Raw genomic sequence first — 24,344 nt, forward strand, 5'->3', positions numbered from 1 at the left:
CTGCTTTACAGAACAGAGTTCCCTCACGCCTGGAACTTCCTGACAGAAATGTTTTGCTATTCAGGAGCCCTTTGGGACAGCTCTAAATTTGTGCTAAATAAGCAGCTTGGGAAACGAAACCTGTGTAGCATAAGGATGAACTAGACAGTCCACGGGAGAAAAAGCTTCACATTGGGCCTCATCCCCTGACTCTGTAGGAGCAACAAGCTTTGATGCCCCACCCCCGCTGAGAGTGCATCCCACGCTGGGGTGGTGGCCCTCCTGCAGGGGCATGGCATTCTTCACCACCCACCCGCACTGCACACCCAGCCCTATGCACGGCTTCAGCATGCCCGCTCTGGGGTTGTATTCACCAATGACCACACCCAATTTATACCATAGTGTGCTGCAAAGACCAGGACTTGTCACTGGCAGAACTCAAACAGACGTGACCTAGATGCAAATGCCCAACTTGTAAGATCTGCCACCAACACTCCAGACAGCAGTGCCAGAGTTGAAGTAAGTTAGGACAGCCAGCTTACGTCAGAACTAGTCAGTATGGGGAAGCCCTGTGTGGAGTCTGCACGAGACTGCAGGGGCGCTGTGCTGTCCGTGGCTAATGACGTACTATGTACACTCATATGCAGAAGCAGTGCATGCAGGACTTTTCTCGGTTTGCTTCTCTCTAAAGAAGCATGCCAGACTGACAAAAAAAGATTACAGAGTCTGCAGTCCTTAAGGAACTTGTTACAAGTCTGTGTAAGCGGGAAACTCTCCACCTTACGGGCACTGATGCATTCCAACCAATGATATCTAAGTCACTGTTTCCTGACTGCTCCTGAATTTCACAAAGGTAGGAGATAATCCATGCCTATGTTTAAGTAAATAAATCTGCGCTAGCGTGGCAGTCATCCGGCTTCTCAGAGTCCTAGCACAAACTACTTGCAAGGCATACAACATCCATAAATGTATGCTACACGTTACAGTCCCCATACAATGTATCACTGAACAGTCTTCCCACAGTTCTGCTGTGGTCTGGTAGGGGAAGCCAACCTGATCATGGGCTCCCGACTAAATCAAACTGGAAGCCCATTTATCTCAAAGACTCAACCATGGATATTCGTGCTACGGAAGTTCACTGTCTAAAGTACTTCTGGGAAGATCACCACGGCTAATGAAGTGTCTTTACCACAGAGGATAAAGGAATAGCATAACTACATCCCAATACTACCAAAACTCTTTTAATTTTGGAGAGAGGATCATTCTCTATAGCCCCAGCTGTCCCAAAACTCTTTATATAAGTCAGGCTGGCCTGTAACTCAGAGATCTGCCTGTCTCTGCCTCCCAAGTATTGGGATTAAAGGAATGTACCACCATACCAGGCTTCAAAACTCTTTTAAAAAATATTAATTATCTGTGTATAGGGGTGTGTGTGTAAGTCTCGGTGCCTGTGAAAGCCAGACGCATTTGACCCTCTGCAGCTGGAGTTGCAGGCGGTTATCCGCAGCTCAGCATGAGTGCTGGGACCTCTGCGGGTCCTCTGCTGCAGAGCAGTGAGCACTCCCAACCACTGAAGCACCTGCCTGGGCCTCCATCAAAACTCCAGCTAAAACTCTAAGAACTAATTAAATATGAACAGAACGAGAGGCGTGGACAGTCCAACGAAAGAACACTTGCTCAGCACGGTGAGACCCTGAATTCCAGACTTAAGTACAAAAATTAAAAAGTCAGAAACAAAAAGATGGAGTCTGATTCGGGCTCAGATATGGTGACTCCGGGTAGTTCTGACAGGGTGAAACAGTCTCTTTAGAACACAGCAGCTAGGCTGTCACTCTCAGACACACTACCAAGCGGCCTCTCATTCCCTGTACTTCCGACAGCATGATTGCAGCTGGGCTCACAGCCAGCCTAAGCAGCACCGCGTTAGCCCCTAAGGAGGCTCTGTTCTGAAGCCTCTTCCATCTTCAAATCACCCCCTACCCTGAATCTTCAAAATCGTCTGTTGCTTCCTGCTTACTCTGAATCCTAACACTTTACATGGTATGCCGAGTGTCAATCTGTGTTTTTTTCCTAAAGTTGTCTCCGCTAAACCCCCAACTCAGTACATGACCTGCCGATTCTGAGCCCCAAATGCCAGCAGCACTCAGAAAATAAGGCAGTGCTGGAACCAAGTGCCAATAGAGGTCAGGTTCCCTGGGACCCATGTCGCACCCTTTAGTCCATTCCTTGAAACTGTAGCCATACAGAGGCCCAGTCTCTAAAAGGTTACTCGATGCTGCAAAGCAAAACCATTATATTAAGTATCAGGCCCATGTGGGGAGTGGTCGCTAATGCTGCCATGTACTTACTATCCCATCTAAAATACACGGCAAGCATTTAATGTACTTGCCATCTCCCCGCCCCCCCCCCCCAAATCTGGTAAAATAGAAATTGAAAGTTTTGCTGGCTCAAAGCAAAGTCAATCAGACGGTAAAGTTAAGGAAGGTCAGAACTGAATTCGAACAATGTCCCAGCCATGGGTGTTCTGCAGCTGCCCCAAGCTAATCTACTAGAGAGTTGCATGGCTTCCAGATGAGTTTAAACACCAGTTCCGGCAAAGAACTGTTCTCAAATGCTATAAAACAAAAATAGCTTAGAAATGAGCCAAGTCGGCTATCCAGGATTTGAAATAAAGCTCTGATATTCTTACAGCTTCTTTTCCACCAAGGGCCTCCAGCCACTGTTTCCTTTCTTCCTCTGAAAACACCTGCATGGTCAAGGGGACGCCAGGCCTCGAAGACAACAGGAAAACATCAGGGCACCTGACGTCAACACAAAACCCCTTCTTCTGTTTCCAGACACTTGACACAGGGTTTAAATGTTTTCATTAATTTCAACTACAATAAAAAACATTTAATGTAAAATCTGCTATCTAGACAATTTTTATACATGAACGCATTATTGCACAACCACTCCTAGGAATCCCCTCCAGAACACAGGGTGGGGTGTCTTTCTATGGAGTTCAAACCGGTCTTGAATTCAATATATTGCTATCCCTGCCACCTGAGTGCTGTGATTACAAGTATATGTGACCCTGCTGTGCCAGGCCACAGATCTTTTGATCCTGCAAAACTAAGTCTCTGTATACCACACTTACTTCCTACCTACTGCTCCTCATCCAGTGTCAACTTCCACTGCATACATACACGTCTGTCTATCTCTATACACTTCTATACATACATGCCTATGTCTATAAATCGGGTTAATCTGAGTGCTGCAGGAAAGGAAATCCCATCCTATTTAGAGTGGCCACACCTGAATCCTAGTATGATTTTTAAAAGCCAAAGCTTTAAAGTTTGAACTTGATTACAGCGGATTGGTGAAGTAATTTATTATATATTCACATAACCAAGTGCTAGGAGGGTATTTAAAATTACAGTGTAGAAGAATATTTAATGATATAGAAGTGTCTCAATATAATGCTAGTGAAAAAGACATGGAGTTTAGCTTGGCTGAGTGCTGGGTTTTTTAGGTGTTGAGTTTATTAATTTTTTAAAATATATGTAAGGTTACTTTGACAGCAGTAATTCCTGATAAATTCAGCCTGACATTTTGCCCATAAAATGTTTCCTAACGCTGGGTGGTAGTGGCTCACGTCTTTAATCCCACCGCTCAGGGAGGTGGATCACACAGGCGGATCTCTGTGTGTTCGAGTCTAGCCTGGTCTACAGAGTGAGTTCCAGGACAGCCACAATTGTTACACAGAGAAACCCTGTCTTGAAAAACCAAAATAAAGACAAATGTTTCCTGAAATTATTAACACTATTTTATGACTGCTACTCAAGCTCTTTAAGTATTTTAAGGTGCCATTTATCTGTGTCCAGAATCAAACTCATTAAAATAGCAAAGCTGTTCTTATGTCTCCATTTTTATTTTTAGTACAAATCTTCTATTTCTCACATTTCTTGCATTTAAATTTCCTCCTGACCATTTCTCTTGATCCTCTTCCACTTAAAGAAGGTTATTGAGAAAAGAATAGCTAAAGAGAAGCCAGGGGCAGGGATGGTGACCTCCCCTCCACATCTTTTTTTTTCTTTTTGATTTTTTGAGAAAGCATTTCTCTGTGTAACAGTTCTGGATGTCCTGAACTCCCTTTGTAGATCAGGCTGGCCTCATAGACGTGTGTGACACCACCACCCAGCTTGGCCTCGATGTCTTTAATCCTAGAACTTGGGAGGCAGAGACAGGAGAATCTCTGTGGGTTCCAGGCCAGCCTGACTTACATACCAAGTTCCAGCCAGGACAATATAGAGTAACCTTGTCTTCAAAAACAACAAAACAAAAAAACAGGCTAAAAGGGTACTTTTGGTTAGTTACGGCTGTCTTTCCTTTCTTTTAAGTGTTTGTTTGTTTTGTTTTAGCATTACATCATCTTCCCCAAAAGAAAATTTTTTTTCATGCTATGAAAGTGACCTTAACAGGATATTTTCTGGATTTTCTTTCCTGTGCTGTCACTCGAGGGCCTTGCTGCTCTCTGGTCCTGAGGTGGCGCAAGCAGCTGGGACTGGCTCCTGTGTGCAGTAGAGGAGAGCCTACGTAGTCACACCTCGCTTATGTAGATGTCCACCTGTTTTTCCTTCCCTTGTGGGGTTATTTAAGAAATCATGATTGACTGGAGTTACCAGAACTCTTGTGAAACTCTGGAAGGAGCGCCGTTGATAAGGGTGATGCTGTTTCCAGCTCCTTCCTTCAAAGCTTGATCAGCGAGGAAAAGCATTTTGACAATTCTTCCTTCCTCCCTCTTCTTTTGGATCATCTTCGCCCCACAGTAGAGAGGAGGCTGAAAGGCACTCTGTATCTGCTTATGTGAATCTTTGTCCCAAGCTTATTGTTGAGACCCCTTGGTGCCAGTAGGACAGTTTGAATTCTCTTTCTGGACACGTTCAGGAGTAGTCCACGTGGTCCTTCCGTCCTTCACTGTCTCACGTGCATGTCTGTAAAGGGTAGTACACAGGCCTAAGACCAATCCCACTGAGTTCTGCATTTAGTGTGGTAACAACTTCCTTTTCCTAAATAACATTTTTAATTTTTATTATTATGCGTACGTGCACACACATGTGTCCCAGGGTACCTGTGGAGGTCAGGTATGTACTTCAAGTGTGTAGGTCACTGGGATCATGATGTGGGAAGGTCATATGTCTATCTGTTGCTTTCATTGGTTAATTAATAAAGAAACTGTTTGGCCTGATAGGTCAGAACATAGGTGGATGGAGTAGACAGAACAGAATGCTGGGAAGAAGGGAAGTGAGCCAGACACCATGCCTCTCCTCTCCAGGCCAGACACGATGAAGCTCCAGCCCAAGATGGACGTACACTAGAATCTTCCTGGTAAGACAACACCTCGTGGTGCTACACAGATTATTAGATATGGGCTAAAGCAAGATATGAGAGTTAGCCAGCAAGAGACTAGAGCTAATGGGCCAAGCAGTGTTTAAATGAATACAATTTGTGTGTTGTTATTTCGGGGCATAAGCTAGCTAGGCAGCCAGGAACCGGGCAGCAGGAACGCAGCCTGCAGCTCCTTCTACAGGATCAAGTTCAGGTTGCTGGGCTTGCACACATGCTTTACCGCTGAGCCTAGTGCTGGCCCAGTGCCTGTTTTTCAGGAGGGCTCACACAAAAGCAAATAACAATGCTGGAAGGATCTCAGTGGTAGAGTGTTGGCCCAGCACGTGTAGGGCCTAGGACTGAGCAGCCAGTGCCACCAAAAAGAGAAGAAAAGGAAGAAGAGGATATGTAACTAGAAATGAACTCCCCTGCTCTCTTGGTTTGAACGAAAATATTTTTCAATCTCCCTGATATTCCTAGAATATGTTGTTAGTTGGAAAAGAGGTGTACCTTTGAAACAGTTTTGATTCTTTCTTTCTTTCTTTCTTTCTTTCTTTCTTTCTTTCTTTCTTTCTTTCTTTCTTTCTTGAGATAGGGTTATTTGAGTTCTGGCTACCTGGAACTCTTTACATAGACTTGGCTGACCTTGAATTCATAGATATCTATCTACCTCTGCCTCTCAAGTGCTGGGATTAAAGTTATACACTACCAAAGGCAGTGGTGACGCACGCCTTTAATCCCAGCACTCAGGAGTCAGAGGCAGGCGGCTCTCTGAGTTCAAGGCCAGTCTGGTCTATAAAATGAGTTCTAAGACAGTCAGGACTACACAGAGAAGTCCTGACTTGAAAAACAAAACAAAAACAAAATTGCCCTGCTTTGACAATATATTTTGAAGGTTAAATGAGTCAATCTACAAGTAACACAGAACACACAGAACATGCCTGGTGCATAGTGTTCATCATGTTGGAATGTAAGACAGTCTCCTGGATGTAAAGACCACTTATATGCTAATAACCCCAAATAAATTTTTGCTGTACTCTAGACCTCTGGACTCACATTCAGTGGATACTTAGCAGTGTTGCCTTCTACAGACCCAATCCCCACTCCTGGTTCTAAACCTGTCCCACATCCAGCCCCTTTCCTGTTATTAATGTCAACATTAACTTTCCAACTGTGAAGGTCTCCACAACTTGGAATTAATCTTCAGTCTTCTTCTCTCATACTCCATAGTCAATTGTCTTCCTGTGAAAATAGAGCAGGAATCTGACCTTCATTCCTCTCCTGCCCCTGCTTCCACTTCTTCCACTGCAATCCCCTGCCTCGAGCCACTATTTATCTCTAGCTTAGATACTGAAATAGATTCTTGATTCCCTCTTTATATTTTAGAATAAAGAAGCCAGCGTGAGCCTTCTGTAGGAACCTTATCATTCCTTTGCTTAAAATTTTTTGATATGCCTCCCATTTGTACCATAGTTTTTTGTTTTGTTTTGAGACAATCTCATTCGTAGACGTGGATGGCCTGTAAATCACTATATAGACACAGGCCAAGCTGGCCGTGAACACACCGAGTTCAGATTCTGCCTATTGAATCCTGGAGTTACAGGCATATGCCACAATGTAGAACATGCAAACACTTTCTAAATAGTTATATAGATATGTATTTGTAGATGTGCATACTAAAAATTTTAAGGTGTGAAAACAAGCCCCTAATTGTTTCCTCTTACCTGAGAGTGATACTATTACAAGTCATGATTAAAAAGATTGACTTTTGACCCAAGAAATTATGGAAAAACTACCCCAAAAGGCAAATAAATGTTTTTTTTTAAAACAAAAACAAGGGACTGAATAGGTGACTCTGCAGGTAAGAGAATTCGAGTGCATTCTGTTCTTGCAGAGGATCCAAGATCTTAGCATGCACAAAAGGTGGCTCACAACAACCTGTCACTCCAGCTCCAGGGGATCTAATGCCCTCTTCTGGCCTCCTAGGGCTCCTGCACTCATAAACACATACCTACACACAGACACAGACACATAATTGAAAATAAAATAAACTGAGCCAGGCATGGTGGCACATACCTTTAATCTCGGAACTCAGGGGTCAGGAGCAGACAGAACTATGTGCTCATGAGGCAAGCTTGGTTGACCTAGCAGTTCTAGGGCCGTCAGTTATAGAGTTGGCTCCTGTCTCAATTCTGGTGGTGGTGGTGGTGGTGGCCATTATGAAGATGATGAAATAAATCCTTTAAGAATCAAAACAAAACACTGGAAACAGCCTCAATGTATAAGAAAAAAACTAAGAAATTATGTTATAGCTAGACTGTGTATAACTTTACAAAGTTAAATATGGTTTTTTAAAAAATAATTACATACTGGTTTTGTTTTGGCTTTGGTTTTTTGAGACAGGGCTTCTTTGTGTAGCCTTGGTTGTCCTGGAACTCTGTAGACCAGGATGGCCTTGAACTAATAGAGATCCACCTGCCTCTATTAATGAAAAAAACTTAAGAAATAGCAAGGGCACTACAAGATTGACTTTGCAAATGTCAAATCTATATAGATAGAGGAAACCCTTAGAAATACAAACAGCAGCTGCCAGGTAGGAATCACACATAAGTAACATACCTTAAGGCTGATCCCTCATAGAAGAGCCAGGCTACTTGCTAGTAACGTGTTCAGAGCACAGTTGCAAATTCTAATGTGCACTTGCTGCAGTGTTCTACAGTGACGGCTTAAGCAGTCACCTCTTTTGTGGGGTACAAATGAGTCACAGAGTAGTCATGTGATTAGAAACTCCAAATGTAGCATTTCACTGAGAAATGCAGTTATCTGTTCTCGGCTTATCACCCTTATCCAGAGCCAGCCGGTTCTATTAGCCTATATTCGATAGGGGAGTCTAACCATAAACTCCACAATCCTGATCTCTGTATTGAATTCCACTACTTCTCTGAAGGTGCTTGTTAGCAAACGTGTGTGAGATGCGGTAATACGCGCCCTCTGGTGGACACTGAAAAACACGCAAGACATTTTCAGTTGTCAAATGGCAGGGCCTTCGTTTTGGAGCACAGGGGTGGTGGTAAACAGCCTCCTGTATGCAGAACACTTCCATAAAAAATGCCAGTGGCTTGGGCTGGATCCTGGCAAGAGTCCCAGCAGCATTCTTCTCTCCTGGGGCGTTCCTAGTCTCTGGTCCCATCCTTGCTACTGTACAGTGCTGTCCCAGGCCTTATTTGCTCTCTTCTAAAAGCGCACGGGATGAGATTGAGTCGCCATGGCCCTGGATCTACCTAGCGCAGATCGTTTGTGAGAGGAGCAACAGTGGCGTTCATAGATGGACGAAGCGAAAGCAGCACCGTTCTCCGAGAGCTCACGTCCCAGGCATCAGTTCTCAACGTGTGGTCCTTCAGCCTCTGAAGGACCTAGAAAGCATCTCAGAGGCTGAGGTCAACACCATCTTAATTACAAGATTGGGCAGTATTTGACGTCTTCACTGATTCACATCTGGACTGGTGCGCTAGTGTGAATCCAGGCAGCTGTGCGCTGTGCTCGTCACCCGCACACACCTGCCAGGGAATAAAGGCTGGACAGCATTCCAGATGCCACTAAAGAAGCACAGAAGTTGCTGCCTCTATTGTCTGCGTCTTTAGTGCACGTTGTTCTGATACCCTAGGTGGCAAAACTCAAGCTACACATAAAATACTCTGCTACACGCAAAGTCTGAGGCTGATCTTGAACAAAAGTTACTAAATAAATGACTTCTCATACTTGTTAATATTTTACTTTAGAGGAGAATGGGATAGGATGCATTACCAAACCATCAGTGTGTCTTTTTTCTTTTTAGAAAGGGTTTCTCTGTGTAGCCCTGGCTGTCTTAGAACTCTCCTTATAGATCAGGCTGGCATTAAACTCAGAATCTGCCTGCCAAGTGCTGGGATTAAAGGCATGCGTCACCACCGCCGAGTTTACAATTCTAATCGTATGTTTATATTATTTTACTCAGTTACTGTCTGAATGCCCATATATTTACTGAAGATAAATTGACAATATATCTGAATACACAGGAAAAATTTCTGATGTCGTATAATATCTATCACATAACACCAAAGGACAAAGCTTTGCTCTCAAATGGCTGTTGACGTATGAAAGAGTTCCACAATAGCCCAGAACGGAGTATCACAAAGGTTTATTTATATGCTGTATGCATGCATGTTTCTACCTCTGCTGATGGCATTTCTCTTTATGTTTCCATTAGCTACAAAGAGTCATCTGGAATTTCTTTTAATTAACTCTTGACAATTTCATAAATGCAGATAATGTATTTTAATCCTTGTTACATCTTCCTGTCCCCCTCCTATTTCCACTGAATTGTTTTCTTTTTTAACTGAAGTATATGCTAACACTAAATTTTAAAATTTATGTTTTTTTTCTATTGGTCTCCAATTTTTCAGTTTTATAAAGAAGAAAATGATGTTATTGATAGGAATTACAATTTCTGGGGGGAAGACATGAAATCCTATAGAAAAAAAATACAAATCCATTACTTGCGGTTTTCTGTTAAAGCCAAGAGAGTAAACTGTGAGATGAAGTGGTTTGGTGGTGTCTCACTTGTCAGCTGACAGACTCTAGAATCACCTGGGAGAAGGGCCTCTGGCATACCTATAGGGGTCATCATGGTTTCCTTGAGATGGAAAGATCCCCTCTGTGGATGTCACCATTCCCTGGCTGTGGTTTTGGATTAGAAAAGGACAAAGAACTGAGCCAAAGCATGCTCTCTTAGTTAGGGTTGCTGTCCTGGGATGAAACAGCATGGGCAAAGCAAGTCGGGGAGGAAAGGGTTTATTTGGCTTACTCTTCAGCTTGATGTTCATCACTGAAGGAAGTCAGGGCAGGAACTCAAGCAGGGCAGGAATCTGGAGGCAGGAGCTGATGCAGAGGCCATGGAAGAGTGTTGCTTACTGATTTGCTCTTCATGTCTTGCTCAGCCTACTTTCTTATAGAACCCAGGACCACCAGTTCAGGGATGGCCCCACCCACAACAGGCTGGGACCACCCACATAAATCATTAATTTAAAAAATGCCCTACAGGCTTGCATACAGTTGGATCTTATGGAGGCGTTTTCTTTCTTTTTCTTTTTTATAACATAATATTTTTTGTCGGTTCTTTTGGGAATTTCACATCACGTACCCAAATCCCACTCATTTCCCAGTCCTTCCATATCTGCTTCCACCCTTGTAACATCCCCAGAAAAAAGTATAAATAAAAATTAACAACAATAATAAAAATCTTGCCAATCCCTCTGGGCAACAGCCTGCTTCTCTCTCAGCTGCGGCTTCTCTCCAGTTCTGCCTTTCATGAATCATTTTGCTCCTCTGTCTTTCCCACGTCTCTGTCACATACTCATTTGTGGCAGTGGCACTGGAAGCTGCAGCGAGTCACACACGGTACCCTTTTGTACAAACAGCTTTCCTTGCAAAGGTTCATTGCAATGAGCTGTTGGTCTGGTTCAAGTCTCTGGCTTCTGCTACACCATCAAAACTGCCCCCTTGCCGAGATTCCTCCTGGACATCCCACTGCCACCCCGAGTCCTGCAGATCCTGCAGCTGTGCTTCCACAGGATGACTCCCTTCAGGTGCTCCAGAAGGTCACAGATGCGGGAGATATGGGGTGGGCCTGGGTAGTAGCCAGGCCATACTGCTAGTGTGGCAGCCATCAAGGGACAGGGACAGTTCTCCAGCACCCATGATACATGGGGTCAGCTCAACAGAGCCCTCCTGGTATAGGAGGTTCTTCTTTCTATGTGTTGCTTTCATTAGTTGAAAAAAAAACTGCCTTGGCCTTTTGATAGGGTAGCCCTTAGGTGGGCGGAGCAGACAGAACAGAATTCTGGGAAGAAGGGAAGTGTGGCAGATGCCATGCTTCTCCTGCCCGAGATGGACGCTGGTTAGACTCACATGGGTAAGCCACAGTCAAGTGGCAATACACATTAATGGAGATGGGTTAAACGAATATGTAAGAGTTAGCCAATAAAAGGTTAGAACTAATGGGCCAGGCAGTGTTTAAATGAATACCATTTCTGTGTAATTATTTCAGGGCTAAGCTAGCTGGGTGGCGGGATATAGCCTGCTGCTCATCCTATAAGAGCTAATAATTAGCCTGAGCTAATGGGCCAATCAGTTTTATAACTTATGGAGATCTCTGTGTGATTTTCTTTGGGGGCTTTCTGGCTGTGGGGTATCAGGCAGGACAGAAACCCCAACAAGCCGACCCTCATGTTACACCCTCCAACATCAACATGGCATCAACATGGCTTTGGGCAGCACCACAGACCACAGACGTCCCCTAATGATCTTTAATGGTGACACAGGCCATAGATACCAACATAGCCTCTGTCTGTATCAGGTCTACTGACCCACTTGTGGCCCTCAGTGGCTGCAGCGGCCCACACAGGCCTCAGGCCTCCTTATGGTCTGCTTACAGTCATACGCTCCACTCTCACCTCGGGGAGGAAATCTCAAGGACATCACCAAGTCACCAGTCAGTGGCACAGACCACTTACAGCCACATGGATCTCAAACTTCATCACAGCCTGCGGCAGCAGCAAGACCCACAAACACCAACCTGGCTTCTGGTGGCAGCACAGACCACGGTGGTCCTTCCTGGAGGTCCAGTCTAGGAAGTGACCCTTTCCTCATCTCATGGAGCCATTTTCTCAATTGAGGTTCCCTCCCTTCAGGTGATTGTTGCCTATGTCAGTGAAGTTGACATAAAACAGTCAGCATGCGTGTGTCCCTGTTCTTCACTCCTTCTTCTCCTACTCCTCTTCTTTTGTTTTTTTTTTGTTTTTGAGACAGATTTTCTCTGTGTACTCTTGGTTGTAACTCTCTGTAGACCAGGCTGACCTCAAACTCACAGAGATCCATCTGCCTCCCAAGTTCTGGGATTAAAGGCGTGCTCCACCACATTCTTGAGAAAGAAAGAAAGAAAGAAAGAAAGAAAGAAAGAAAGAGAGAAAGAAAAGAAGGAAGGAAGGAAGGAAGAAGAGGAAGAAAAGAATGAAGGGGAAAGGAAACAAAAATCATTGTGTCAGTATGTTTATTTATTTTGAAAAAGGGTCTCATGTATCCCGGGGTGACATAAAAATTTACTATGATCTTGAATAGATCCTTTTGCATCTACCCCCTGAATGGTGGGTGTATAGGTTTGTACCACTACAATGTAGTTTTTGAGGTGCTGGGAGTCAAAGCCAAGGTATGGTGTACACTATGCAAATATACTTTAATAGGATTTCTATTCCCCCAGTAATAGGTTTCTCCACCGATGCACTAAGCCAGATCAAATCGAACTAAAAAAAGTATGTCAACAGGTTTGTTTGAGCAAAGCAGCTCCTGGGCAGATTCTCCAGTCCCAGAGATCAAGGCTAGAGAAGCACGCCCAAACTGAAGCAGGGAGATTACAGAGGTTGCAGGCCAGGGGTGATGACATGTCTGCCACAAGCTGAGTTTGTGCCCAAGTATGGTCAAAAGCTGAGTGCTTTAGGTGGAGACTTGGGAGGCTAGCAGGTTCAGGGGAGGAAGCTGTTGCAGCTGCCCAGAATTCAGAACTGGGCTTTTTGGTGCCTTCCCTTTGTTTGGAGAGACAGGAATGGGCTTCTCAGATCATGCAGGAGTAAGTTGAAGGTTCCAACGGAACACCCAGAGCTTTTGGGATATGTTGGCACCAGTTCTAATCTGGCTACTTCCTGTTTATAATGATATTTTATTTATGTTTTAGTAAATAAAGCTTGCCTAAAGATCATAAGGGCAAAACTAAGCCACTAGAGGTCAGGAAGTGGTGGCACACAGCTTTAATCCCAGGAGCTGGGAGACAGAGGCAGGTGAACTTCTGTGAGTTCAAGGCTACCCTGGGCTACACAAGATTAATGCAGAAACAAATCCAGGTGGTATGATCCATACCTCATACTTTTAATCCCAGTACTAGGGAGTCACACACCTTTAACCCCAGCACTAGAGGGAATATACAATGGGAAGACAGAGGCTGCATGCTTAGTCTGCTCAGTCGGCTTAGTCTGTGGTCGCCCAGCCTCGGTAGAGGTAAAACTTGTCTAGTGGCTTGGTTGCTTTGCTTTTCTGGTTTTCAGGCTGAACCCCAATTTCTGTCTCTGGTTTTTTATTATTCGTGCTACACCTGTTGGCATGGGATGGCGAGGAGGACAGCCAGTGGTCTTGTGCTCAGCAGGAGGTCTGCCATCCTGGAGACTTCTCTATGGAGTAGGCACAGGGCTGTAGTTATTACCACCAGCCCTTTGAATGAAAGTGGCCATGGGCAGAGTGAAGACTGCCAGAAAGAATGGAATGGAGATGTGTCCTGACTATAGTGGCAAAGTTCTTCAGATAATTTGTGGAATGACTCAATATCAATTTCCCGTAGGCCAGATTCATTGATATAGGGCAGCAATCTCTCCCTAGGAACGTGCAGGTGTCTGTGAAACGGCTGAACAGAGTTACACCTTGGTTTCAGAGCAAAAGGCTAGCCTAGTTGTCAAACACCATCAAATCTGAGAAGGATACATTTTTTTAAAAAGATTTATTTATTTATTTATTATGTATACAGTGTTCTGTCTGCATGCATGCCTGTAGGGCAGAAGAGGCGCCAGATCCCATTACAGATGCTTGTGAGGCTCACTGTGGTTGCTGGAAACTGAACTCAGAACCTCTGCAAGAACAGGCAGTGCTCTTAACCTCTGAGCCATCCCTCTAGCCAGAGTAGGATACATGTTACCTGAGTAAGCAGAAGCCCGGACCAAGCAGTTTCCAAATCTATTAAAAATGACAGGGGCTGGGCAATGGTGGTGCACACCTTTAATCCCAGCACTCCAAGGCAGGTGGTTCTTTGTGAGTTCAAGGCCAGCCTGGTCTATAGGGCTAGTTCCAGGACAAGCTCCAAAGCTACAGAGAAACCCTGTCTCAAAAAAACAAAACAAACAAACAAACAAAAAATGACAGAAACTGTGTGGCTACCTAGACAGCTACCCCAATTTCCCCATGGTCATTGGGGACAGAGGTCCCAGGGCAGCATCAGTCTATGGCTGCCAGGCCCAGAAGATCTGACAGACTTTCCTGTGCAGTAGGAACTTGGGAAGGACTGGCTTACCTTGTCTAGGCAAAGCAGGGGAATCGACTCCCCAGTGTCCTGTTTGTCCACAGTCTGGACAGTGTCTTGGCAGCTGTTTCTGCCCCATGGCCACATGGACATGGACATGGAGGGTCTTCTGCACCCAACATCTTCTTTGGAGGAGATAGGGGAGCTGTAGAGAGCTAGCGTGTCTCTCTACCATAAAAAGCTTTTGTCAAACATTTTAAATGCCATACTCTCAGATCTCTGAAGTGTTTGAGGACCATTATCTGTTAGGTTTATCTAAACTAGAGAAACTTGGTTTCTAGTTATTTGTTTTAGGCTTAACTTTGAAAACAGACAAAGCTGAACATATCAAAAAAATTTGATCCTTTCGGAAGTATATGGCTATTAACTTGTATGTCTTATAAGACTGAGATTTTAAGGCCTTATCCCAGCTAGGTTTAGCTTTAAAAAAATAGCAGTTTCTTTTTTTATGGTTTTATTTTAACTTTATGTGAGTGTGAAGGTGTCAGATCTCCTGGAACTGGATTTCCAGACAGTTGTGAGCTGCCATGTGGGTGCTGGGAATTGAACCTGGGTCCTCGGGAAGAGCAGTCAGTACTCTTAACTGCTGAGCAATCTCTTCAGCCCAAAATAAATAGCAGTTTCGAAAGTGAAGGTCCTTTAATATCAAGATAAGTCTTTTTTGTTGTTGTTGTTTTGTTTTGTTTTTCGAGACAGGTTTCTCTGTAGCTTTGGAGCTTGTCCTGGAACTAGCTCTTGTGGACCAGGCTGGCCTTGAACTCACAGAGACCCACCTGCCTCTGCCTCCCGAGTGCTGGGATTAAAAGCGTGTGCCACCACCAGCTCAAGATAAGTCTTTTAACTCATAAACACTGTCTACAAAGAGACTGGGAAATTTCCTGATCCTTTTATAGTACACCGTTATAGAACACAATAGTTTTCTCTATGACTTAGTTTATCAAATTAGCTACAGCTTAACAATGTTAGTAAAAGCAAGGATGTTAGACTATATTCCTAAATCAATCTCTGTTAGCTGAATAGACCTTAGTTAAGGAGAGACCGTTTGCCAGACTGCATAGGTCAACATCTTACTGCATCATAAGCTAGGAACACAGTCTCTGCGTTTAGCTGTGGTCCTAAGTTTTAGTTTTTATTTATCTATTTATTAAGATCATATATTAGCAAAGGTATCATAATAAAAGATCTTAAAAATTTTTAAATGTCCTATAGCTTTAAAAATTTAAGCTTTTAAAAAACTGTTTTTTGGGGGGGACCATGGGAGAGGGTAGAAGGGGAGGAGAGAGGCAGGAGAGGAGTGGAGAAAAATATATAGCTCAATAAAAACAATTGAGAAACTGTTTCTTAAAAATATCCAGTTAACCCGGGCGGTGGTGGCGCACGCCTTTAATCCTAGCACTTGGAAGGCAGAGGCAGGTGGATCTCTGTGAGTTCGAGACCAGCCTGGTCTACAAGAACTAGTTCCAGGACAGGACTCCAAAGCCACAGGGAAACCCTGTCTCGAAAAACCAAAAAAAAAAATAAATAAAAAATCCAGTTATTTAAACTTTCTGTAAAACTTAAAAATTTCTTGTTAAGAAGTTTAAGATCTCTCAACTGTGTGTTCTGCTAATATGCAACTAAAGTACCTTTTTATTACAAGAATGATAACAAGGCACAACCACAATTTGTAGAAGGCAAAACCAATTTTCAACAGTGTAAACAGTTCATTGTCTCTAAAACCAATACCAAGTGGATTACCCTTTCTCTTCATAAACCATGTTTCCAGGACAGACAGAAATTATACAAAAATCCATTCTAATCCAAAAAATCCTGGAAATCTATTGTTACCTCCTAGGTAGGCTCACTCCTCCTAGGTGGTCAAAATGCTGATAAAGTTCCATGACATTCCTCTCTTCCATCCCTAGTCAAAACAGTGACTTCCCACCTGGCTGCACTTCATTAAGATGATGGTGAACTATGTGCTGTTTCCCAGAACAGCTCCAATTTGAAGTTACAAGTTTTAAGTTAAGTTTTCATGTCTTCAGACCTTCCCATATCTTAGAACACACTCTTTCCCTCTAATCATTTAGCAGAGACACGAATAGTTATTATGGGAACAGTCAGAGCAGAGTATGTTTCTTTAATGGAAAGCTGCACCTGCAACCTGTTTAGGCTTTACTGTGAAGCCTGTTAGCAAGGCAAACCTGTCTGCCTTTTCTTTTTTCTTTTTTTAAATTGTTTTTATTGAGCGATATATTTTTCTCTGCTCCCCTTCCTTTCCCCTTCCCTTCTACCCTCTCCCATGGTCCCCATGCTCCCAATTTACTTAGGAGATCTTGTCTTTTTTACTTCCCATGTAGATTAGATCCATGTATGTCTCTCTTAGGGTCTTCAAGGTTGTCTAGGTTCTCCAAGATTGTGAATTGTAGGCTGATTTTCTTTGTTTTATGTCTAAAAGCCATTTATGAGTGAGTACATATGATATTTCTCTTTCTGGGTCTGGGTTACCTCACTCAGTATGATGTTTTCTAGCTCCATCAATTTGCCTGCAAATTTAGAGATGTCATGATTTTTTTCTGCTGTGTAGTGCTCCATTACATAAATGTACCACATTTTCCTTATCCATTCTTCAGTCAAGAGCTATTTAGGTTGTTTTCAGTTTCTGGCTATGACAAACAGTGCTGCTCTGAACATGTTGAGCACATGTCCTTGTGGTATGATTGAGCATCCTTTGGGTATATACCCAAAAGTGGTATTGCTGGGTCTTGATGTAGATTATTTCCTGGTTTTCTGAGAAATCGCCATACTGATATTCAAAGAGACTTTACCAGTTTGCACTCCCACCAGCAATGAAGGAGTGTTCCCTTTACCCCACATCCTCTCCAGCATAAGTTCTCAGTGGTTTTGATCCTGGCCATTCTTACGGATGTAAATTGTAATCTCAGAGTTGTTTTGATTTGCATTTCTCTGATGGCTAAGGATGTTGGCCATTTCCTTAAGTGTCTTTCAGTCATTTTATTTCTCTGTTGAGAGTTCTTTGTCTAGGTCTGTACTCCATTTTTTTATTGGATTATTTGTTCTTTTGATGACCAATTTCTTGAGTTCTTTGTATATTTTGGAGATCAACCCTCTGTCTGATGTGGGGTTAGTGAAGATCTTTTCCTATTCAGTAGGCTGCTATTTTGTCTTGTTGACTGTGTCCTTTGCTTTACAGAAGTTTCTCAGTTTCCGGAGGTTCCACTTATTGTTTCACTGAGTGTCTGTGCTACTGGGGTTGTATTTAGAGAGTGATCTCTTGAGCCATTGCGTTCAAGTGTACTTCCCACTTTCTTTTCTATGAGGGTCAGTGTGCTTTGTTTTATGTTGAGGTCTTTGATGCATTTGGAATTGAGTTTTGTGCATAGTGATAGCTATGGATCTATTTGCATTCTTCTACATGTTGATATTCAATTATGCCGACACCATTTGTTGAATATACTTTCCTTTTTCCATTTGATATTTTTTGCTTCTTTTTCGAAAATCAGGTGTTCATAGGTGTGTGGATTGATATCTAGGTCTTCAATTCGGTTCCATTGGTCCTCTTGTCTGTTTTTATGCTAGTAGCAGGCTGTTTTCAGTACTATAGATATGTAGTAGAGTTTGAAGTCAGGGATTGTGATGTGTCTAGAAGCTTCGTTATTGCACAGGATTGTTTTTACTATCCTGGGTTTTCTGCTTTTCCATATGAAATTGAGTATTGTTCTTTCAAGGTCTGTGAAGAATTTTGCTGGGATTTTGGTGGGCATTGCATTTGATTTTGGAAAGATTGCCTTTTTTACTATGTTAATTCTACCTACCCAAGAGCATGGGAGATCTTTCCACTTTCTGGTGTCTTCAATTGCTTTCTTCAAAGATTTAAAGTTCCTGTCATACAGGTCTTGCACTTGTTTGCTTAGAATTACTCCAAGGTATTTTGTTATTTGTGGCTATTGTGAAGGGTGATGTTTCTCTGATTTCTTTCTCAGCCCATTTAACATCTATGTACAGGGGGGCTACGGATTTTTTGAGTTGTAATCCTGTTACATTAGTGAAGTGTTTATGAGTTTTAGAAGTTCCTTGGTAGAATTTTTGGGGCTGCTTATGTAAACTATCATATCATCAACATATAGTGAGAGTTTGACTTCTTCTTTTTTGATTTGTATCCCCTTGATCTCCTTTTGTTGTCTTATTGCTATAGCTAGGACCTCAAGAACTATATTGAATAGATATGGAGAGAGTAGACAACCTTGTCTTGTTCCTGATTTCAGTGGAATCACTGGGAGTTTCTCTCCATTTAATTTGAGGTTGAGTGTTGGCTTGCTGTATATTGCCTTTATTATGTTTAGGTATGTTCCTTGTATCTCTGCTCTCTCCAAGACCTTTATCATGAAGGGATGTTGCATTTTGTTGGAGGCTTTTTCAGCATCTAATGAGATAATCATGTGGTTTTTTTCTTTCAGTTTGTTTTCATGGTGGATTACATTGACACATTTTTGTATGTTGAACCATCCCTGCCTGCATCTATGGGATGAAGCCTACTTGGTCATGGTGGATGATTTTTCTGATGTGTTCTTGGATTTGGTTTACCAGTACTTGATTATTTTTGAATTAATGTTCACGAGGAAGATTGGTCTGTAATTATCTTTCTTAGTTGTGTCTTTGTGTGGTTTGGGTACTCTCAAGAGTAAGGATTACCACTGTGTGCTAGTGCCACTGACATTATATGTGGGTGCTGGGACACAAATGTAGGTCCCCACTGTTGTCTGACAAGTACTCTGCCAACCAAGGAATCCCCCCAACACAATCCCTAGTTCCGGTTTCTTAGTCCCCATGTTCACCATGAGTGTCACTCTGTGTGGCTCTCACGAGCCAGATGTTCCTCAGAATGTGAAAGCCAATATCCCATTCCCCAGGACAAAGGTTATGTGGTGTCTGTTCATCTGTGTTGATGTGACTTTTGCCTGTGCCCTGACAAAAGATGGTGACCCAAGATGAAGAACACTAAGAAGTTTTCTGCCTGTTGGTCAGAACTGTCATCAGGTCCTAGAGGTTTGGCTGTGTAGAGTCAGCCCATCTCCTAGCCTTCTCATTTCTACCAGGGACTGTCTCTTCTGAGGCTTTCAGGGGCTCTGTCCCTAGTCTCTCTGAGCTTTGGGAAGTGACTATGGTATCCACTGACACTTCTCATCCTGTGATACCAGTTCTTTAGTTTCTGACACCTTTCTCGGTGTGAATATCTGCTAAGAGGGACCCAAGCTATACAACATGAGTTCAGAGAATCCACACTAATTCTGAGTCCAGAGATCCTTCTTCTTCCACTTCCTGACGCCAGGTCTTTCCATGGAATAACCCTTCTGTACACTGTGAATATGTATTCTTTTCATTGGTTGGTAATAAAGCTGATTTGGCCTACAGCAAGGCAGAATAAGGGTACAGGTTTGGAAAAGCCAAACGGAGGTACAGGGAGAAAAAAGGGCAGAGTCCAAAGACAGGAGCCAGCTGCCTGAGAAACAAGACAACAGGGAACTGGTAAAGCCACAGCCACATGGCAATACATAGATTAATAGAAACAGATTAATTTAAATGTAAGAGAGAGCCAGGTGGTTGTGGCGCACGCCTTTAATCCCAGCACTCGGGAGGCAGAGGCAGGCGGATCTCTGTGAGTTCGAGACCAGCCTGGTCTACAAGAGCTAGTTCCAGGACAGGCTCCAAAACCACAGAGAAACCCTGTCTCAAAAAAACAAAAAAAAAGTAAGAGATATTTAGTAATAAGCCTGAACTATAGGCCAAAATTCTGTACTCAATATAACAATATAATGAGGATTTATTTCAAAGCCGCTGCTGGATGGTTCAGTCCAGAGAGACCTCTGTTTACAAACCCTCCATAAAATTTGTAAAATGGTTTCAGGATCACCTTAGTCACAGAGGTTGCTCCAGCACGCTTCAGTATCTGGTACAGATTTGTAGCACTGGACAGATGAAGAGGGAGGCCAATACCTGTAATGTCTACACTTGGCAGTAGAGCAGAACAAGCAGATGTTTGAGGTCACCATTAGAGATACATAGGGCCTTCACTGAACTGCAGAATGAGCCGCTAGCCCTGTCTCAAAGAATCAAAAATCAAAATACTTTGAGACACACCAATCAGTCCACAAAAGTTTAATTGATCTATTATTCTCTCTCCTCTCTCTCCTCTCCCCCCCCCCATGTGTGTGTATCTGTGTTTCTTCTTACACATATACGCATGCACTTGTGTCTGTGTGTACACATACATTCATTTGGGGTATGTGCATGTGGAAGCCACAGGGGAACCTCAGTGTTTGTTCCTCAGACACAGTCACTGGTTTTTTTGTTTTGTTTTGTTTTTTTGATACAGGGTCACTTGACAGTGAGACCCAGTAATCAGCAGATGGCTGCCTTGCCGGGGGTGGGATTCCAAGCACATGTCATCATTCCTGTTTGTCACGGAGGGACATGGAAGTCAGGCCTCATGCTTGCCTACCAAGCTGTGTACAGACTCAAGCTTCCTTTGCTTTTTCGGGGGGCAGGGGGGAGTTCTGATTCTTCAAGAAAAGATTTCTCTATGTAACAGCTTTGATGTCCTGGAACTCCCTTTGTGAACATGGCTGATCTTGATCTCACAGAGATCCTCCTGCCTCTGCCTCCTGAGTGTGCTTCCTTAGCTCTGGTTTTCATGTTTTCCCCAGTTGTTCTGATGTCATTTGTGTCTCTGAATTTCCTATGCTGATGGCTGGACAGCTGAGCAGGGGCATCTGAATTGAGGCACGTTCTCTGCCTCTTTTAGTTTAATTGACCTATAAATGTTTTCCTCTGTAGTTGGCAGCTCTACATCCCTTGATGTCTTCTTTTTGTTTGCCCATCACAGAAAGTGTTTGTTTTGTTCCCACAAATGAGAGCCCTGTGACCATGTGACCCTAGGCCGGAAGGCCTTCCTAGCTTTTTCCTGGACTGCTCATGTCAATGCAATCAGAACATCAGTTTGCTGAGTGGTGGTGGCGCCACATGCCTTTAATGCAGTACTCGTGAGGCAGAGGCAGGCCAGCCTGCTCTACAGAGCAAGTTTCTAAAGGTACAGAGAAATATTGTCTCTCCCAAAACAACAACAACCACCACCACTACAACAACCACAATAAAAACAAAACAAAAAAACCGGCATCGGGTGTCCCTGTGGCCATGCTGTAGACTTGACATGTCTGTGGGTGTCAGAAACAGCCACCAATAAGACATAGGTATCTTGACACACGAGTTGCTACAAGTATGGTTGCTCTGTCAGGTAGCCTGGATTAACACTTTCCAGGAGATCTCCATAATGGCAAAGAAAGAATCAGAACAATATTAGCATATCCTAATCTTTTTAGGATGGCGACATCCTGTCTGGAAGTCATGTGACCACCTTCCGTGTGGCCAGGTATGAGCTGGCCTGTAAGTTTGGCTGCCATACAATGTAGGGCTTGTATAATATTGCCCCACGGGTCAGGATAAAAATCAAGTCAACATTTAATAAGGTAAAAAACAGGAATTTCTTTATTGAATAATGAAATAATAAACAGAAATTTCTCTTTCAGGCCTGGCATATCTTTTTTTTTTTTTTTTTTTTTTTTTAGTTTTCATCATGCTGTTTAATCTAGCACGTTGCCTAGAAAGGCTTGTTAACAAGAGTACAAATACGTCTCCAGCATGTCTCTCAAGAGTACAAATACGTCTCCAGCATGTCTCTCAAGAGTACAAATACGTCTCCAGCATGTCTCTCAAGAGTACAAATACGTCTCCAGCATGTCTCTCAAGAGTACAAATACGTCTCCAGCATGTCTCTCAAGAGTACAAATACGTCTCCAGCATGTCTCTCAAGAGTACAAATACGTCTCCAGCGTGTCTCTCAAGAGTACAAATACATGCTGTTTAATCTAGCACGTTGCCTAGAAAGGCTTGTTAACAAGAGTACAAATACGTCTCCAGCGTGTCTCTCTAGAGTACAAATACGTCTCCAGCATGTCTCTCAAGAGTACAAATACGTCTCCAGCGTGTCTCTCAAGAGTACAAATACGTCTCCAGCATGTCTCTCAAGAGTACAAATACGTCTCCAGCATGTCTCTCAAGAGTACAAATACGTCTCCAGCGTGTCTCTCAAGAGTACAAATACATGCTGTTTAATCTAGCACGTTGCCTAGAAAGGCTTGTTAACAAGAGTACAAATACGTCTCCAGCATGTCTCTCAAGAGTACAAATACGTCTCCAGCATGTCTCTCAAGAGTACAAATACGTCTCCAGCATGTCTCTCAAGAGTACAAATACGTCTCCAGCGTGTCTCTCAAGAGTACAAATACGTCTCCAGCGTGTCTCTCAAGAGTACAAATACGTCTCCAGCGTGTCTCTCAAGAGTACAAATACGTCTCCAGCGTGTCTCTCAAGAGTACAAATACGTCTCCAGCCTGTCTCTCAAGAGTACAAATACGTCTCCAGCGTGTCTCTCAAGAGTACAAATACGTCTCCAGCGTGTCTCGCAAGAGTACAAATACGTCTCCAGCATGTCTCTCAAGAGTACAAATACATGCTGTTTAATCTAGCACGTTGCCTAGAAAGGCTTGTTAACAAGAGTACAAATACGTCTCCAGCGTGTCTCTCAAGAGTACAAATACGTCTCCAGCATGTCTCTTAGAGACCCATCCACCCACTGCTCTGTGTGGCCGCTAGCCTCTTGTCTCTCTCTTCAGCAACTGTGAGGCGGATTCCTTTTCCTCGGGGAAGAGAAATCCATGGTTTGTTGCCCTTGCCAATAACAAAAATGTTGGAAAGCCGGGTGGCAAAGCTGTTGCCATTGGCATCTTTCACATGGACCACATCAAAAGAGCCGGGATGTCTCTCTCTGTTGGTGATCACACCAATTCTTCCCAAGTTAGCACCCCCAGTCACCATACACAGGTTACCAGTGTCAAACTTGATGAAGTCGGTTATTTTACCCATATCCAAATCAATCTGAATGGTGTCATTCACCTTGATGAGGGGATCAGGGTAGCGAATAGTGCGAGCATCATGGGTCACCAGATGTGGGATTCCTTTTGTGCCCACAAAGATCTTTCTCACTTTGCACAACTTGTACTTGGCCTCCTCAGGTGTAATATGATGAAGGGCAAAGCGACCCTTGGTGTCATAGATCAGACGGAAGTTCTCTCCAGTCTTGTCAATGTTGATGACATCTATAAACCTATCAGGGTAGGTTATATCGGTCCTGACTTTGCCGTCAATCTTAATGAAGCGCTGCATGCAGATCTTCTTCACTTCATCGCCAGTCAGGGCATACTTAAGCCTGTTCCTCAGGAAAATGATCAGAGGCAGTCATTCCCTCAGCTTGTGAGGGCCAGTGGGTGGACGAGGCGCAAACACGCCGGTTAGTTTATCCAGCATCCAATGCTTTGGAGCTGCTACACGCTTCAGATGTTTCTTGGGACCAGGAGCCATGGCTGCGCTGGGAATGGAAAGAGCCTGGCATATGTTCTTTAAGAGTAGAACATAGTCCTGATGTGCCAAAATCAAATGAAAAACAGCAGTGGGTTCCATATGACCATGACATCGTGGAAAAGGCTTTTCACTAGAATGCTGTGGACAAAATCACAGTTAACGCAGGTTGAGAAATAGATCCCGCACATAAGAACAATCATTTATGAAAGATGAAGCCTTCACCCATGTTTCTTTCTATTCCCTTTTCTTCATGTCTCCCAACTTGTGTGTGTGTGTCTGGGTTCATATGTGTCTTCTGGAGCACTTACCTTGCTTCCTGAGACACTCTCCTTAAACCTGTGACTTGTCAGTAACTCTAGACCACCTGTAC

At 43.4% G+C, this 24,344-nt stretch overlaps 1 long non-coding RNA gene and 1 pseudogene across 2 annotated transcripts in view; one reads left to right on the forward strand and one right to left on the reverse strand.

Moving 5' to 3' along the window:
* Positions 1–20,922, forward strand: part of LOC142852176 (uncharacterized) — a 31,582-nt gene extending 10,660 nt beyond the window's left edge. Inside the window, exons 5-6 of one of the 2 annotated variants that reach the window (XR_012910940.1) lie at positions 5,210–5,346; positions 20,874–20,922. This is a non-coding gene — a long non-coding RNA (uncharacterized LOC142852176). Of the gene's footprint in view, positions 1–5,209; positions 5,478–20,873 lie in introns of those variants that run through there. The other variant, XR_012910939.1, reaches the window with a different exon arrangement.
* A 2,248-nt stretch (positions 20,923–23,170) lies between these two features.
* On the reverse strand, positions 23,171–23,995 carry LOC142852921 (small ribosomal subunit protein eS4, X isoform-like; annotated as a pseudogene).
* Between the last annotated feature and the right edge of the window lie 349 nt (positions 23,996–24,344).

The sequence above is a fragment of the Microtus pennsylvanicus genome, chromosome 6, assembly GCF_037038515.1.
Source record: "Microtus pennsylvanicus isolate mMicPen1 chromosome 6, mMicPen1.hap1, whole genome shotgun sequence".
In the NCBI taxonomy this organism is placed as follows: domain Eukaryota; kingdom Metazoa; phylum Chordata; class Mammalia; order Rodentia; family Cricetidae; genus Microtus; species Microtus pennsylvanicus.